This window comes from Cupressus sempervirens, chromosome 8 (genome assembly GCF_028749045.1).
Source record: "Cupressus sempervirens isolate cs-2001-9-10 chromosome 8, ASM2874904v1, whole genome shotgun sequence".
NCBI lineage: Eukaryota > Viridiplantae > Streptophyta > Pinopsida > Cupressales > Cupressaceae > Cupressus > Cupressus sempervirens.
In genome coordinates this window covers 486314950-486334448 of record NC_143125.1, presented here as the reverse complement: position 1 = coordinate 486334448, position 19499 = coordinate 486314950, and positions in this window count along the sequence as shown.

Below are 19499 nucleotides of genomic sequence, written 5' to 3'. Positions count from 1 at the left end.
CATAGGTCATCACTTTAGAAGAGTGAAAAAGAGTAGCATGTTACTAGTGGTTTTTTCCAAATTGGGTTTCCTCATAAATCATTATGTCAAGTGTGTTGATGAATCTATTATGTTTCATGTTTAAATTTTTGCAAGTTGATTTAACAGTAACCTATAAGTTTTAAGTGATTGCATAATCTTATGGATGCATTCATGATGATAAATGTTTTATGGGTTCACTAAGCTATAAAAAGTTATATTTATACATCTAGACCTTGGATAACTAATTCATGCCCTCTTAGTTATTTTAAAGTATTCCAACAATTGGTATTAGAGCCATCTGCTTAAGAGGACTAGTTTGAAGGTACTAGAAGCACAAAGATCAAGGTGTCAAAAAGAGAAGTACCCAAGCTCAATAGAGATAACTTTGCTACATGGTAAAGTTTGATGAAGTTACACCTTGGAGGACTTGGAGATCATGCACAATCTACCATTACTATTGAGCATGTTGATCTTGTTGGTGCCCCAACTATTGAGGATATGAAAAAGAAGAAATAACATAACTAGGCAATGTTGGAGATTGCCTCTACCCTAAGTTATGTTGAGTTTAATGATATCAAAGGTCTTGAAAATGGAAAGAAAATTTAGGATTCCTTAACCACCATCTATGGAGGAGACACTAATGTTCTAAGAGCCAAAGATGAAAGTCTCAGAGGTAAGTTTGATGACATGAGAATGGAAGAAGGTGAAAATATTGCTCAATATGTTGCAAGGATAAAAGAAGTTGTTAATACAATAAGAGGAGCTAATGGTAAAATAGATGATGATATTGTACTAAGTAAATTTTGAAGAACATTTTTTCCTATATATGCTATTAGAGTTTCTACAATTCAAGAACTGAGATGTATACTATGGAATAATCTATCACTTGAAGGTTTGGTAGGTAGACTCACTGCTTTTGAGCTATCTAACTTTGATAGTTACAAACCTAAGAATATTAAATCTACTTTCAAACCTAAGGTGTCATTGAAGGAGCTTGATGAAAATAAAAATAAGAAAAAGATAAAGTATGTGTCAAGTGATAGTGATACTGACGAGGAGGATGTAGAACAACTTGAAGCACTATTGGCAAGAAGATTCCACAAAGGTAAATAAAAGTTCAAAGGTAAATTACCTATCATTTTTTTTCAATTGCAATGAGGTTGGTCATATTGCTACTAGATTTCTAGAGAAGAAGAACTATAGAGGTGGTGACAAGTACAAAAGTAGGAGAGATGAAGACAACAAGGACTATAAAGACAAAGGCAAAAAGTCATGCTATATTACTGAAAAGGAAAAAAAAGATGAATATGATGAACATGATGATGAAGTGGTGGATGTTGCAATGAAGGACAAATTTGATGAAGATGAGGCAATTGCACTTGTGACTTGTGTGAATAAGAGTGATAGATGGATCATTGACAGTGACTATTCACATCACATGAATGGAGACAAAGTATGTTCATTATCTTGAATTTTTATGATGGAAATAGTGTAAGATTTGATAATGATGCACATGTTTGATAAAAATAAAAGGTTCTATCAACCTCATAGATAAGATTTTATGTGACAATGCTTACTATGTTGAAGGGCTTAACTATAATCTCTTGAGAGTGTCACAACTGAATAATTTGGGATGTAAGGTTGAGTTTGAAAATAAGATTGATATGATATATGATACAAATGGAAAATCAATTGGAAAGGGTGATTAAACTAGGAGTAATCTATTCTATCTTGATATAGAGGATGCTACTTGTTTAGTTGTAAAATTTGATGATGTGTGGTTGTGGAACAAAAGATTATGTCATATTAATTTTGTTAACCCGGTAAGTATCAGTAACATGAGAAAAGTTAGAGGTCTACCTAAGTTGAAGAAGCCTGATAATATAATGTGCAGATAATGTCAGTTAGGAAAAATTACAAAGTCAAGTTTTAAGAGTAAAACTCATGCCTCTAAAATAATACTAGAGATTTTTCATACTGACTTGTGTGGACCAATTGACATGAAAAGCTACAAAGGAGATAAGTACATTATGTTGTTTGTTGATAACTATTCTAGAATGATGAAAGTTATGTTTCTGAAACATAAATTTGATGCTTTCCAAATGTTTAAGTGGTACTTAGCAAGAGTTAAGAAGGAAATAGCTAAAAGTATGAAGTGTTTGAGATTTGACAGAGGAGGATAATTTACATCAAATGAGTTTGAGATGTTCTATAATGATAGAGGAATCAAAAGACAAACATCTGCACCTAGAACACCTCCACAAAATGGAATAGTTGAAAGAAGGAACAAGTCTCTAATGGACTATACTAGAAAACTCATGATGGAGAAATTTTTTTCTTTGAAATACTGGAGAGAAGATGTGAGTACAACTGTTTATACTTTGAACTGTGAAGAAGTCAAGATAGGTACTCATTCAACACCTTTTGAACTATGGTATGGATACTCACTAAATGCAAAATATTTTAGGGTATTTGGAAGCAAGTGTTACATTCTTAAAGACTTCAAGAATGGTAAACTAGATGCAAAAATTGAAGAAGGTTTATTCCTAAGATATTTTGCATGAAGTAAAGCTTATAAGTGTTTAAATACTAACATTAACAAAGTTGTGGAAAGTACAGATGTAAATTTTGATGAATCTACATAAGTACATGAGGTTGAACTTATGAAAGAACCAGAAGAATAAAAAACATTTTTATACTCTTATGAAGGTATTTCTATTGAAGAAGATGTTTCAAATCAAGCTACAAACCAACAACAAGTTTCAGTGACTGTCAAGTCACATACCATGAACGCTAAGTTGTATTCAGGAATAGAGCTACATTCAGATGCTAGGTTACAAAATGAAGTTGAAGTACATTTTGATTCTAAGGTTAATGTACATGAAAGAGATACTGAGCTACCTGATAGAGATGTACAAAATGACTCTGAACTTGAAAGAAAAAATGAGGAAACTAGAGTTGAACCAAGATTGTCCAAATATGTTAAAATACATCATCCTATTGTACAAATCATTGGAGATAAAGATGCTAGACCAATGACAAGAAATAGATTGAGAAATGATACATGTTTACTGAGCATGAAAGAACCTAAATTAGTGAGAGATGCATTAGAAGATATGGATTTGAGTAAAGCCATAGAAGAAGAGATTGAACAAATTGAGAAAAATAAAACATGGACTCTAGTTCCTAGACTAGAAGACAAAAATGTGATTGGCACCAAGTGTGTATTAAAAAAAAAGCTAGATGAAAATGGTGAAGTCACAAGGAACAAGGCAAGATTAGTTTGCAAAGGATATGCACAAGAAGAAGCGATTGACTATGGAGAGACATTTGCTCCTGTTGCTAGATTGGAAGGAGTAAGAATTTTACTTGCTTATTCTACATACAAAGGTTTCAAAGTTTATCAAATGGATGTTAAATATGCATTTTTGAATGACATATTAGAAGAAGAAGTTTACATAGAGCAGCCAAAAGGATTTGTTGATGTTAACAATAAGAACATGGTATGTAGATTACACAAAGCTCTATATGGTTTGAAACAAGCACCAAGAGCATGATATGAGAGACTTCAGAAGTATCTTGTGAAGATTGGATTTGAAAGGACTGATGATAACAATAATCTATACATGACGATAGAGAAAGGAAAAGGTATTTTTTTATCTAAAATTTTTGTTGATGATATCATATTTGGAGGTCAAGATGCTTTATGTAAGGATTTTTCAAATGAAATGAAGCAAGAATTTGAGATGTGTATGTTTGGAGAGATCAAATTCTTTGTAGGTTTGCAAGTATATCAGATGAAATATGGTATATACATCACTTAGTCAAAATATGTCAAGGAAATATTGAAATTTTTTGGATTGGAAGATTCTAAACTAGTAAGTAAAGCTATGGTGATAGGACACAAATTGTCAAAGAATGATAATTCAACTAAGGTGAATCAAACATTATACAACTCTATGATTGGAAAATTATAATATGTAGTACATAGCAAACCAGACCTTGCATTATCTGTAAGCATAGTTGCAAGATTCTTTGCTAATCCTAGGGAGAATATTTTGATGGATATAAAGAGAATAATGATAGATTTGAAAGGAATAGAGGATTATGGTCTATACTATAAGAAAAATGAGAAATTTGAATTTAGAGCCTATACTTATATGTTGATTGAGCTAGAAAAATTGATGATAGAAAGAGCACCAATGGAGGAGCATTTTTCTTAGGAAAGAGGCTGATCACATGGACTAGCAAGAAATAAAATTGCATCTCATAATAAATTGTACAAACATTGTATGGATCAAACAATTACTCAAAGGTATGAAGGAAGAGATCACAAAACCAGTGACATTTTATTGTGATAATGCAAGTGCTATAAACATATAAAATAATCTTATGATGCACACAAAGACTAAGAACATTACAATCAAGTATCATTACTTGAGAGAATTAGTTCAAGATAAAGAAATGAAGATGGAATATGTCAACACAAAAGAGAAACTTTCTGATATCTTCACAAAAGCATTACCTAAGGATGCTCATGAGTATCTAGGAGGTAAACTAGGGGTGATACCCCTATCCAAGTTATCTAAGTAACAAAAGGATTGCCCTGCATCAAAAAAACTAATTTATATATGTTACAAATTGATGCAGTGGATCTTACTTTAGGAGTTGCCTGAATTAGTCAAAGAACTAACACTTCAAATCTGTCACAAGAAAGGTGACATAGGAAGAAACTGAAGAAGCCTATATCTACATGTTAAGATTAATTATTGATTAAGGGAAATGCAAGAAAGAGGGAGACAATTACTGATCAAGAGAACAAAGAAAGAGAAAATCTAACATCTACCTAGTAAGAGGGAGATACAAGAAGTCATTCAGAGGGAGTTATAAGGAAGAGTTTTGTAACTGATTTAGAAGATGGAAGTTGCTGATAGAGGGAGAGATTTCAATACAAAGAATCATTTTCTTTTTGGTATTTTGTTGGTCTTACTATTTTAACCTAGTCAATTTGGTTGATTAGTTTGGTTTATCATCAATGCCAAAGAGGGAGTTTGTTGAGAATATATTGAAAATAGTACAAGAGGGAGATTGTTGAGAATAGATTGAAGAAGATTGTTGAAGAAGTATGATCAATATGTTTCAATCATCATTTTTTCACTAATGTCAAACCTACTATTTTCTAGTAAGACAATTGCTTATATGATTTAAGTGCTATCACTTATTTGATTGATGAATAGGATTTGATCAATAGATGTAACAATAGCACCTAGAGGAAAGGTTGAGTTATGCTTATGTAAAGAAGTACAAGAATCTATTAAAATAGTGATAAAATGATGTAATGATAATCTACTTAAGGTTACAAAGGTTGGTTACATTAAGAAAATTTAGAAAGATAAGTTAAACACAATTTGTCTGCCAAGCTTGATCAAGTGGATAGTAGGTGCCGAGAAAAGTTAGTGTTAGCTAAAGCAGAAAACCAGTTAGAGCCAAGTAAATGTCTACTCTAGTGTATGCTGAGAAAAATAGTGGATGCCAAGTAAAGTTTAGTTGATGCCAAGAAGTTGTAAACTTTACTTTGTGCCGAGTAATTTCACAGAGGATGTTGAGCAACACAGTATGTGCTAAGCATCAGAAGCAAGATAATGTTGAGTGGCTGCATTATTTGAAAGATCATGAATTCAATGGATTTGAGTCAACAATTTTATTTTCTTGGATTATGTGAACTAGGTGGAAGATAAGATTGATGAGCTGGTGGCACAAAATTCAAGGTAAACCACTTTTATGTGAAGTCAAATAGGATTCAAGGAGAAGTTTCTAGAAGAGATATGAGATATGGGATAGTTTTATTGTATCCTACCTAATCTATCCTAACCCTAAATTGGATGATGGAGAATGAGTGGAAAAAGATCTTAATTTCCTATTTATAGGAATAGCTGGTCAGAAGAAAGGGTTGTCATGTGCGAGAACTTAAGGAAGACAAGGAGTCAAGGATTTTGCTTCATCAAGTAACCTAAGAGAAGAGTTTGCATTGGCATGTTAAGTAAGAAGGATTAAGGGTATGAATGCTTGAAGGGTGAACAAGATATTAGAGCTTAAATGTGTAAAGGCCAAGAAAAATGGAGGACTAAAATAGAGATCTTTAATCTACAAATGGAGTTGTCAGTTTTTATTAGATTAACCCTTACTGTTAATCTCTAATAATTGTATCAGTTTAGGGTAAATCTTTTGGATTAAGGTTGACCTAATAGTCATTTGGAAATCTTTTAAGCAGGTGACATTCCAAGTGAATGGTCTAAAGTCCTTTAACAAGGCTCACTCATAATAGGGTGATTGACATCCTTTAATAGGTTCACATTTAAGAGTGTGTATTGTAACCTTTAACAAGGTTGTCCTTTCACAGGGCATTACTTCAGAAGAGTGAAAAAGAGTAACATGTTACTAGTGGTTTTTCCCAAATTGGGTTTCCACATAAATCATTGTTTCAAGTGTGTTGATGAATCTATTATGCTTCATGTTTACATTTCTACAAGTTGATTTAATAGTAACCTACAAGTTTCAAGTGATTGCATAATCTTATGGATGGATGCGTGATGATAAATGTTTTATGGGTTCACTAAGTGGTGAAAAGTTATATTTATACATCTAGACCTTGGATAACTGATTCACCCCCATTCTCAGTTATTCTAAAGTATTCCAAAATCCACTCAGTTAAGAGATTTTATTCTACAATGATTAGAGAGTAACAGTGAAATGATATGGGGATAATGCAACTATATTTGCCATTTCAGATTTCTATTTTTCTCATTCTTTTTCCTTTGTTCATCCTCTATCCTCCTTCTGACTGATCTTCTCAGATACACATCAACTTAACACTTCACTTGCTATATCTCATAATGTTGTTTTGCTCGATTCCCCCTTCTATCTTCTTTTTCACATATAACTTGATAAAAAATAATGAACATTTTGTTCATCCCTTAAATAGACAACTTATTAATGATTCACTAGATTATTCCTTATTTTTTGCTTAATCACAATCACCCAAGCTTCATCTAGCTCAAGTTCATTATGTTTAGACACCCAGGTATCATACCTTCACCTTGAACTTTTACCTTCATTTAAAATCATTAAATCTCCTTCATTAGATCCTCTTTGAATTTCTCCACCTATAGATATCATAACTAACTTCATTTTTATCTTTAAAATTTCTCTAATAATCAAATTTTGGCCTCAAATCAATTATTCTCCAAACTATTCTTCTTTTCCTTTCTTGGTTAATACTACACTTTCTTGGTTGATACTAAGCTCGGGTAATGCTATTCTTTCTCAAGTAATATTGATCATCCCAGATTCACTTTTCATACATCCAATGACAATTGTAATAGGGTAAAAGCACAAACCTGTGTCACCTTTTATAAAGAAATGTGATATCAGAATGTGACAGTTCAACATTAGTGACAAAAAAGATGGTATTTGTGTTTAAAATATGAAGATGATGTAAACTAATGAAATGTGTAGAATTGGATGAATTTTATGCCTATAATTTTTATAATTTTTTTGAGTAGGAATTTATTCATTTTATTTTATTTTGAAGTCCCTTTTTTAACTGTAAAAAATATAGGGTGTAGTTCCTGTCAAACAAGTATATGCAAATCATCTTTTTTTGTTCTAATTTGAAAATATCTTATAGGTGACATGTATAGCTAGTGCACAAAAAAAGAAATAAATATTTTTGATGTATATTTTTTTTGTTATAAGTACTCAAGTTTGACCTTATCAGAATCCAACAATTTTTTCCTCCCGTTAAGACTTTCCTATCAATCTATACCTTCTTGAAAAACAATTACATATTCGTGAAGAGGATTCTTTCCTCTAGAGATAAATATAATTTTTAATTTTTTTTATATGATTTACTATTTTTTTCCTTTTTTGAGGGAGTATCTTCTAAAATGTTGAAATATCAACTTATAATACTTTGAGATTATAACATATCATAACTAATCAAAACACTCAAAAATTTATATAATCATGATATTGAATTTGTGATCTATAAAAGGGTATTTTTAGTTTTTGAAAAAAATTGAGTTTTGATAGAGAAATGAGATTTGACCAAAATAAGTTTTGGTATCACAAATGGTGACATAGATCTGTGCTTTTACCCAATAGCTTGGTGACTAGTGAGTTCTTCATTCACCAACCAAACTAGCTATCTCTTTGTTTTCTCACTTCATGTCTTCATAACTTTCTTATACATGATATCAACACTTAATCAAATCATATAAAATAATCAAACCAAAATTATATTGTCAAAGTCTAACTCATCAAGTGCCCATAAAAATTTGTACACTTATAAATACTTTCTTCATCATCATACTTTTTTCAAATCTTCTTCATCAATCAAATAATATGGTGCTCTATTGAATTAGTATAATGTTTAACCAATCAGGCTTGACATCACTGCCAACATAAAAATTGATATGACTCTTTTACAACATTGTCAACATTATTAGTTGGGGCTAACAATCTCCCCTACTGTCATATATGGAAACACATTATTATATATTATTAGATTATGAAACAATACCATTGAACCAACATATAATATTTAGCTATGACTTCACCATGATGTCTGTAACTTTAGTTCTCTTATTATTACTAGGCTCTTTTCTTTGCATTAGGTACTCTTTCCCAACCTCCAACTACCCCATATGTTCCCCCTTTGGATATACGTCTCTATCTAGTAGTCAAAAACTTCTTCATATTTTCAAACTCCATACTGTTAGAAATAGGGAATATTGGGGGGGGGGGGGGGGGGGGGGGGGGGGGGGCGGGGGGGGGGGCGGGGGTGAATCAATATTCTATAAACTTTAGCCCCAAATTGGATATTATTAATTACCTTATAACTTTCATATGAAAGTAAACTAATAATGCTAAACAATAAACATAACCATGCAATAAGATAACTCATAACACCATATTTTGTTAACTAGAGAAACCCCGATGGGGATGGTATGCACAAAATGATCCACTAATCAAAAGTATTTAATTAAAGATGTTGACCCTATTAGGAGTCTATTACATGCATATACTATCTTGGTCCTTGTTAGAGGACTAGGCCCTGTTAAAAGCCTTCAACCCTATTAGGAGTTGGTATACATAGACACACTTAGATATATATATATATATGTATGTATGTATGTATGTATGTATGTATGTATGTACATACATACATACATACATACATACATACATATAGTACAAGCTAAGCCCACTGCCCAAACATGTAACTTACAATGCAGTTCCTTGAAACAAAAAGATACATACAAAAACCTCTTGCTTGCTACTGATATTTTCAATATCTAATATGTAACTTCTCATCACAAAATTTGTAATCCTCTAATCATACATCAGAATTCACATCACATAAAGTTCACATAATTATTCCCAAGAAGCACACAATACTTAGTATATGTCTTACAACTTACACACAACTTCACATATTTCACTCTTTCCTTTATACCCTTACAATTTACAAATTATTGTTTAGTCGGCCTTCAAGATTTCACATGGTTGGAAAAACACAAAAATAACTCTTGCTCACTTAGGGTTAACATCTACTATGTCATCCCTAATTATTCAAGTAATAATTTTGTAAACAAAATAATTCCTCAACTGGTAATTAACCTTTTCTTGTCATGCTCTGTAATTCCTGTACACTGCTACAACTAATAAAACTATAATATCATCTTTTATACTGATTGTACTAAGTTGCACACTTATACATGTCATCCTAATACTCTATATGCCCATACCCAACTATGCATGAACCAATAATGCTTCTATCATCTGTACATACAAAAAATTGTCTCTATTCTATCAAATAAACAATCTTGTATTTAAACAATTTTCAAGTCTAACTGTAGAGTCTGCATTTATACATAATGCCTTCTTTATACAAGGTATATGTTTTTGATTAAGGAAAATAGGTTTTACAGGGACCTAAAACCTGAAAGTTTTACAACATAAAAGTTAAGACAATAAAGTTCAGCAAAACATGAAACAACAACCAACAACCAAAAAGAAACAAAAGGCTAGAGGCCAGGAGGCAAAAGATTGAAACTCTAACTTTGTTACAACTTATCCTATTTAACCAAATTTCCAACAATCTCCCCCTTTGGCATTGATGGAAACATATGGGAAAATTGGTTAAGTCCCAAAATGTTGATCAAAACTTTACAAAAAAATCTTGACCTATACAAAATTCATAAAACTTCAAAATTTATGGATCTTCATATTTTATAACCATCTTTCCTTATATCTCCTATTACAATATAATAATTTACATAATTACTACCCCCCCCTTTCTTCATACATCATATTATTATACAATTATTCTATTAGTCCCCCTTACATTACACTTTTATACATTTTCCTTATATTACTCCCCTTTTCTATATATATATATATATATAATATAATATTCCTATATTACTCCCCCTTTGACATCAATGAAAAAGGTGTTAAAAGCTTATATACAATCAAAATTTTGAATCTTATACCTCTATATTAGGCTGATACCTATGTGATATAGTCATCAATTCTTTTCTTCAAACTCTTAAAGCTCTTCTTCCATGAATCTATAACTCCCTCTAATATGTTAAGTAGAGTACATAACCCATAGGATTCTATTTCAACCACATTCAAGTCTAAGTAGACAAACTTGTCAAAAGATGTCTTCACTTTCAAACATTCTTCCACTTGCTACTCAAGTGTACTTATTTTCAAAGACAATTAATGTTCTCTAAGAAGTGAGAACCTCTTCATTTCCCTTTCTCTATTTATTTCTATAAGACTTACCTCATCATAATTGTGGAATTAAAGATAGAGTAACCGAGAGAGGGGGTGAATCAATTACTCACAAAAATTAATCCACAAATCCCTTAGATGTCTTAATGATCTAGTTACTACTTTTACTAAGTAAAAAATTGTTGTAACTCGGTAATTTAAACTATTACTTTCTTTTCAAGCATTCATGCATGTAACTAAAAATAAAGTGAACACAAGAGACATCAGATTTAACATGGAAACCCAATATGGGAAAAACTATCAAGTAACTAGTCACCAATTTTTCACTCTTCTGAAGTGAGCCCTATTAGGAGTCAACCCTGTTAAAGGTTACAATACACACTGTTAGGTGTGACCCTGTTAGATGATTTAATCACCCTGTTAGGAGTGGCCTTACTAGAGGTCTTTAGAACAATTCAACTAAATGGTCACCTTGTTAGAGGATTTACAAAATGGCTGTTAAACCAACTCTGTTAAGAGATTTGAAATCACTAGTACAATGGTTAGAAAGCAACAATGAATTGACCTAAACAAGATGCAATTGAATTTGTTGGATATAGGTCTCTGTTCAGCATCATTAGATCCTCCTTGATCAAATATGACTCTGCTGCTCCTCAATGATCTCTGATCATCCTTCAAATTTGCTTCCACAATAATCAGTCTTCATATCACATTAACTTATACCATTTAGATTGTCAAGTTGGCCCATTTACATGTTACATTTATCAATAATCCATTTATCATTCGGCTACAGATATTACTCTTAATCAAATAAATGTTATTTCAAAAGACAATGAAATCCTTTACTGGTCGACCCTACTCAATAAGTACTGCTTTGAGGAATTTCCAGAGTTAACCTTCTTGACTCGGTTAACATTATAATATCCTTAAAATCCTTTGGCTTTCGAGTTCGCTCGATAAGAACTGAATCTTCCAAATTACCTTTGATGATCAAGTGAACTCGGTAAGAACTGTTTCTTCCAAATTACCTTTGATGATCGAGTGAACTCGGTAAGAACTGTTATTGTTATATTTTCTTCAATTATCGAGTGAGCTCGGTAAGAACTAAAATTCTTTGATTACCTTGAAAGCTCGATAAACACTATCCTTTGCCTTGCTGACCTTCTGAGCTTGGTAGACACTATCCTCTGCCTTGCTGACCTTCTAAGCTCGGTAGACACTATCGTTTGCCTTGCTAACCTTCTGAGCTTGGTAGACACTATCCTTTGCCTTCCTGACCTTCTGAGCTCAGTAGACACTATCCTTTTCCTTGCTGACCTTCTAAGCTCGATAGACACTATCTGATGACTAATGTGACATTTGTGTGACATCAAAGACAACACACAATTGAACAATTGTATCCAACACATAAGTCTTCTCTATTTGTGCCTCAATGTCTTCAATCTGATTGTTGGAGCTGATTTACTAGTACCTATAACTCATCATGATTCCTCTTTAGCTCATCTTTACTATCCTTAGTGAACTTGAAGGACATTGCATATTTGGAATATAATGTCTTTCCTTCTTACTCACATCTTCTTAGCTCCTTAATGCATGCATCAATAACTCCTAATTATTTATGATGTTCTGACAAATAGTGTCAAAAATTTGTGCATCATGCTTTGTTTGAGCTTGTACTGATGCTACATTAGACAAAATTGTGAATTCAGAATCAAATCATTTCACTAACTCTTTTTCCTTCAATTTTAAGTCCTACTATGTCACCTCAGTCATGATTGTTTTCTGCAATTTCTCAAGGACTCCTTCCAAAGTCTTCTCTAGATTTCTAATTTTTTTTTTCTCCAATAGCTTGCTCAGTGATGATATTTGTCCTTTCTAATCATCATCATCATCATTTGATGCAATTGAAAACTTTGTTATTATAGGAGATTTTCCTTTCTTGGGTGTAGCCAACATAATATTAGCCTCATACTAGAACTTAATTTATTCACATTTGATTGTAACATGTTTGATCTTATATTTAAAAAATTATTCTTGCATCAAAACTTTCTAATTGTGCTTTAATCTTTAATCTTTCTCTTTCTCAACTTTCCTCCTCTTTTCTTCTTCCTTTTTCTTTCTCTTCCTCTTCCTTCTTCTTCTTTTCTTTTCTTTTCTTCTCTTATCTTCCTCTTCTTTCTTCTTCTCTTCCTCTTATTTCTTTTTCTTTTCTTCCTCTTCTTTCATTTTTCTTTGTTCCTCTTCTACCTTTTTCTTCCTATGCTCTTCCTTCTTTCTTTTTTCCTTTTCTATGTCTCTTTTCTCTTCTTCCAACCTTTTCTTTTATTGTTCTTTATTTTCTTCCTCCTTTTTCTTTTCTTCATTTTCTTCCTCTAAAATGGTATAGCTGGTCAAATTGCCAAAAATATTTGTGCCATAATCCTTAAAAGGATCTTTAACTATGTCAACTATCACTTTAGTGCTATCAATTTGCAAAGTATCAATAGAAATTGTTATCCACAGAGTTGATTCTATCATCAAAGTGTCTTTTTTTGTCTCTACCACTTGTGTATCTACTAGTAAAGTCTTTATTGCCTTTTCTTTTTCCATAGGGATTGATCCTCCTAAATCTTTTCTTGGCTGTGAGATTCTAGATGTAGAGGTCATGAATTTCACAATTTCCAATTTAGTCTCTTTATTTACCTCTTTATAGTTGCCACCAATCAACACAATTATTATCTTTTTATTTTGCAAAAAGAGTTCAATACCATTCATTATCCTCTTCATGTCATTATCACAATTTACCTCATAGATTTTTCTAATTTGATTCTCTCTAATTCCCCTGTCTTCATCTACTACTCTTCTTCTTCTATTTATCAATCTATTATACAAATCTTATGGTATGTCTTTTTGTATATCTTCAAACTTTTTATTTGCTAGAATGATATGCCTAACTATGACATTCTCTAATTGAAATATATCTATATTATCATACAAATGGTAGAATTTATCTAACTATATAAAAATTCTATTGTTAATGATATGAACATTTAGATTTTCAACCTTAGGTTTCCATGACTTCTTACCTAAAATTTTCTTCATTTCTGTCTCAGCTTTCTGAATAGGCTTGTCTTCAAATTTCTCCAATCCTTCTTCTTCTAACTCATCTGATTCAATCATTTGTAATCTATTTGTTCTCCCACTAGACATCTATTTAGTTCTTTTCTTGGAAGGTGATTGAGCTAGTTCTTTCTTCACCTTAGTCATTCTTTTAAACTTCCTTGTGCTAGGAGGAGTGTTCATTTGTACTTTTATCACACTCACTTCCTCTTCATCTTTCTCTTTTTGTGTTGGCTATATAATAGTAGGTTGTACTTGGGATACTATGGAATATGGTGCACTCACTAATTGTCCTGCCATTATGACCCCTTCTAAAGTCTTAATTGCTAAAGGTTTTTCCATCAAAATTTTTGTTTGACCACTAGCCTTAATTTCCATGGCTATATCAATTGCTTCTTTATAATCTTCTCTTTTCATACCTGATTCCTTCAACATTGCATCAATCTTCTTCTCAACCTTTTTCTTAATGTCCTTAATATAAAGTTCATTGTGAACTTATCTGACTTTTTCTTCACACATGCCCCATCTAGGACACTCCATGTCTATGTCTACTTCCAAAATTATCTTCACATAACCTTCTATTAACTCTTTAGTCATTTCATAACCTATAGGGTCAATGAACTTGACTCTTGGCTCTACTACTTCCATAGAGACAAAATTTGTTTCTACCATGAAGCAAATTTCAATTTTGTATTTCTCAACTAAAGAAGGTGGAATTATTAATCTTTGTTTCATCTCAGTCTGAAAAATTTTCATCATTCTAGATATATCCTTTGTTATCCTTTCACCATATTTTTTTCTATAATGATAAGTAATTATGTTCATGGTGCACTTATTTCCATTCCACTCATATTCAGGAATACCAAGAAACTTCTTGATAACTTGAAAGAATAAGTGTGTCAATAAAGACTCAGATTTGAATACAACATTCTTAGTTTTCTTCAACCTCTCAATATTGTTAAGCAATTTTTGTTTCACAATTTCACACATATTGAGTTTTTCCTTCTTAGCTATTGCAAGATAAGCTGCATGGATGAATCTAACAAGCACAAAGCTCTCTCTAGAACTATAATTCATCTTATATCCAATAGTCTTACCAATAACCCTTACATCTATTTTAGTTATTAGGTCAATTCTCATGTTCCTACCATTAGACTTGGTTTTTGGATTGGTTTCAACTAGCTTCTTCACATTCTTCTCATTTACAAGATTACATCCTTCATTACTCAGACCAATAAGTTTTTGACTTATGCCATTATCAATCATTACAAAGATATCTCCTACCCAAAACATGCCTTCATGAATACAACTGAGAATTATATTTTTCCATTCATGGTTGTCAAACTTAGTATAAAATAAATGTTTGATAATGTTTAACTCATCTAGGTGCTCATAACCTTATTTTAGGAATAAATCATTACTGCAAATAAAATTCAACTTCTTGTGGATATCACTATCACCAGTACTCTCAAATTTATAGTGGATAATGTCTCTAATGTCTTCTATGTGTAAAAAATTTGGCATAACTTGCAAAAATGCTCCCAATGGATCATCTTCTAAGGAAACATAAGGATGCTTCTTAAACTTATATCTAGGTTGATCATTCACATAAAAAATAGTTGGAGTAGCCATTGAGTTAGATTAAAATCTTTAGAATTTGACTGCCTCGATGATAAATACCTCAATTCCATGTAGCTAGGGCTCTATTTCAGCTCACACTTGAAAATACTTCAATTCTCCCTTAATTCATTGTCACTTCACTCTTAATTTTTCCTTAACGCTTCACAAAATCAAATAATACATACAATCTTGTTTATATGACTTATATCTTACCAAATTAATCTCCACATTAATTGCTAAGTATGAAATTCATAAAAATTTATTTTTAATTACTAGAAAACTTGTTTTTATTTGTGTGGTTGTGTGTGCTCTTAAACATAGCTTCATCTCATAATGTACTACCTCATACTAACTACATAACTCTTAATTTAATCTCTAACTTTAGTTTTATCTCTCTGGTACTTGATCTTTAATAGAAAGATGCTTAATTCAAATAGGATGAATCACATACAATAGCTGACTTCAATCTTTCATTAGGTGCACCAAAATACTATTCTTCTAATACTATATGTGAGCTTGATGGATTTTTTCCTTTGAATTTGTCCACATGTTCACTCAACTCATCTTTCTGACTGATATTGCTACTATCATTCCTTCTTACATTTCTGTTGTTATTCCTCTTGAAATTTGGATTCTTGTTGATGTTCCTCATGTCTATTCCACAAAATCTTTCTATATGACTAAAGTTGTTGCATAACTAACATATTGATGCACTGCTTCTTTGATTAGGTCCAGACTAATTAATTGGTGCTCTGTAATTTTTGGCAATATGTCCAAAGTTGCTACATTTGTAACACAAAATGTTACTCCTTGTTCTACTAGTTCCTTCATTTTATCTCATTTTATTAGATGCCCTTTCACTACATCTTCTTCTTTCATTACCTATAGGGTTAGTATCTCTAAACATTCTACTATTTCTACTATTATTACTATCAAATTTAGGTTTCTTACAATCAATTACTTTATGACAAAAACCAAGACAATTATAAAAATAAAAATTAGTAATAGGCTTGAATGCCTTAATTGTACAACTTTTCTTCATATGACCAACTTCATTACACATAAAGCATCTACATTTAAATTCATAACTTACTTCTTTAAATGATTCAAATTACTTAGTTACCTCTAGTTCATTAACTTTCTTAGATTAACTTGCTTGCTCAACTTCTTCTAGTGCATCTTTAGATTGACTTGATTTAATCTTATTTTGGTCATCCTTCTTATGTTTAGGATATTCAACAATTGGATCTGGTTCCTCTCTTATTTTAGATTTCTTTTTTGACTTCTCTCCAATAAAATATCCAAGAGTAGTCTTATCATAGGAAGGTCTCTAAAAATATAGTTGCTCATCATTTTTCTCATTACTAGAATATAACTTCTCTATTTTTTTCTTAGTTTGGGTTAACTCTCCTTTCATAATAGTATTGTATTTTTCAATTTTTGCATGTTCTAACTTTATTAATTCAAGTTTAGATCTAACTTTTGTAAGGTGGGATCTTAGATCTACATTCTCAAATTTCAGATCTAACCTAACTTGCCTACTAATATTAAAAATAATCTAATACATTTATGGGGACATCATAGTACCAACTACAAAAAATTTATTAATGATGACCAACATGAAGGTTGGAAGTGGAAATCAGTTGAAGAAACAACTCTATGAACTCAAGAAAAGAAAATTTATAAGCAATTTCTTGAAAATAGAGAAGTTAATCATAAATATAGGAGGTATAAATTAATATAGGGTGCCTCAAAGAGTGGGATATATAATGTTTTTTTAAGAATTTGTATAGCTTTGATACCATGTAAGAATTTCCTAAGGAAATAATTCAACGCCAAGATCAAGAAGATCAGTAGATAGCACAAGAGAGACAAATGATGATAAAATAAGAATGGATATCAAATGATTGGATATTAGATAATTGGATGAATACATTATAGAAGTACCTTGTATATAAAGGAAACTGATACGACTAGGAGGCAACAAAGAGATAAGCATACCATCTAAGCACATGTCCACCAAGAGTGGATTATCTTCCATTGTGCATGAATGCTTGTGCAACAATGAGAGGATAAGAAAACAAAGGTGTATCTCATAAAGAGATGTAGTAGACAACATGTGCTCAATTGGAGTACAAACTATTATGTTGTCTACATGACAACTCATATGAATATAAAAACTCCTAGGTGTCTACATGACAACTAATATGCTAATGCATTAACCTAAGTAAACTTAAGTAAAGTGTAATTAGTAAATACTTATTTACACCAACACCCCCCCTTAAGTGCAACTTAGGTGAATGCACTTAAGCTCACAAAAGCTAGATGATAATGAAAGATGGGTCTTGGCTACTAGGTTGTGTTAGGTACCCATGTACAATATGCAAAAATCATGCAAGCTCTCATAAAGTGGAGAAAGAGAGAAAACATCATGGGATAAACCCACCTCCAAAATGAGAGAAGAAAAATAAAGTAAGATGCATGTATGGATGGAGTAGTCAAGACCCTGCCATTATGACATACATCATGCATATACAATAGAGAATCCCTCCATAAGAAGGAAATAAGGAGAAATGAAATCCCCCCATAGTGAATGATCTCCTACAAGAATGATGAGTGATTGAAGACAAAAGAGAATCCAATTCCTACAAATAACATTTCTCCCTTTAGGAAGATGATACACCAAATGCAAATGCAAGAAGGCTTCCCATTATGGATAGGAAGATGGAAGGGGAATCCATAGGAAGCATGTTGTCTTTGAAGTCTAAAGATGTGTCACCATGTCTTTGAATAATGAAGATGTCAAAAACTAATCAAGATCAAGTCCAATAGAAGATGGTGATAGACAAGGAACCAATGGCAACTACTCTGTATAGGAATGTGGATCAAACTCCAAAGACCAAGATGCCTCCTCAACAAAAGTAGGAAGAGAAACAAAGAAGTCCCCCCTCAATGTAGAATTTTCACCCATGAAATATGCTCCTAGATCAATGTAGAAGTTGCACCATGAAAATTGAATGATATTTCTCCCTTTAGGAAGAAATGGTGTCACAGGTGTACAAAATAATCCTCCCCAATAAATAGGAAGAACTCTTAGAATTTAATCTGTCTTAGGAAATTGCATAGGAATCTACAACACATGAGTATGATTAACCATGCAACCTGACATCTCAAGTGAAGTTTGAGATTCATGTAAAGCAATGTCCAAAGACTTAAACATCTTCTTTGAAGTGAAAGGGACCTACTACAAATGTTGTAAGAAAGTATCCACAATCATGTCAAACTCAAAAGAAAGATCAAGTGGAGAATCATGAGGGTTAGAGTGTTCCCTCACAATAACTGAAGAAGGATCATCCTTAATAAAGATATGTATATCATCAATAGTGTCTCCCATATCCTTAATGTGGGACTCCACAAACAAACCTACAATGTCTATCAAGAAGTCATCCCAAGGAACTGAGTCTTGAAGACAATGAATATCTTGCTGCATTGAATCATGTGAATCCATGACTATGTGAATATAAGCATCATTAGAAATAATAGTAGATGTAGTTATCTCAATAGGATAATTAGTAGCTACAACTAGAGGTAAAAGATCTTTTGGGAATGGAGGAACATGTGGATCTCCATACTTCTCCCAAAGATAGATCCAAATATCATAAAAATTAGTTGACTTCATGTCATCAAGTGAATCTATAACCTCCATATTCATATGTAGAAAAAGTGCATGACAAATGATTGTAACAATGTCACCATTGTATGAAAATATTTTCACATATGGCAATGCATTACGCTCACTAAGATAAGTGAGAACTAATTCACTACATTGCTTATAGTTTTGTGTTGTCAAGGTAATTAAATCTTCCTCATCCATGATGTACTAATCAATGAAATCCCCCCTAAATAGATTTTTGGCACTTTATACTAAGTGCATGTACAATTGCCACTTGTCAAAA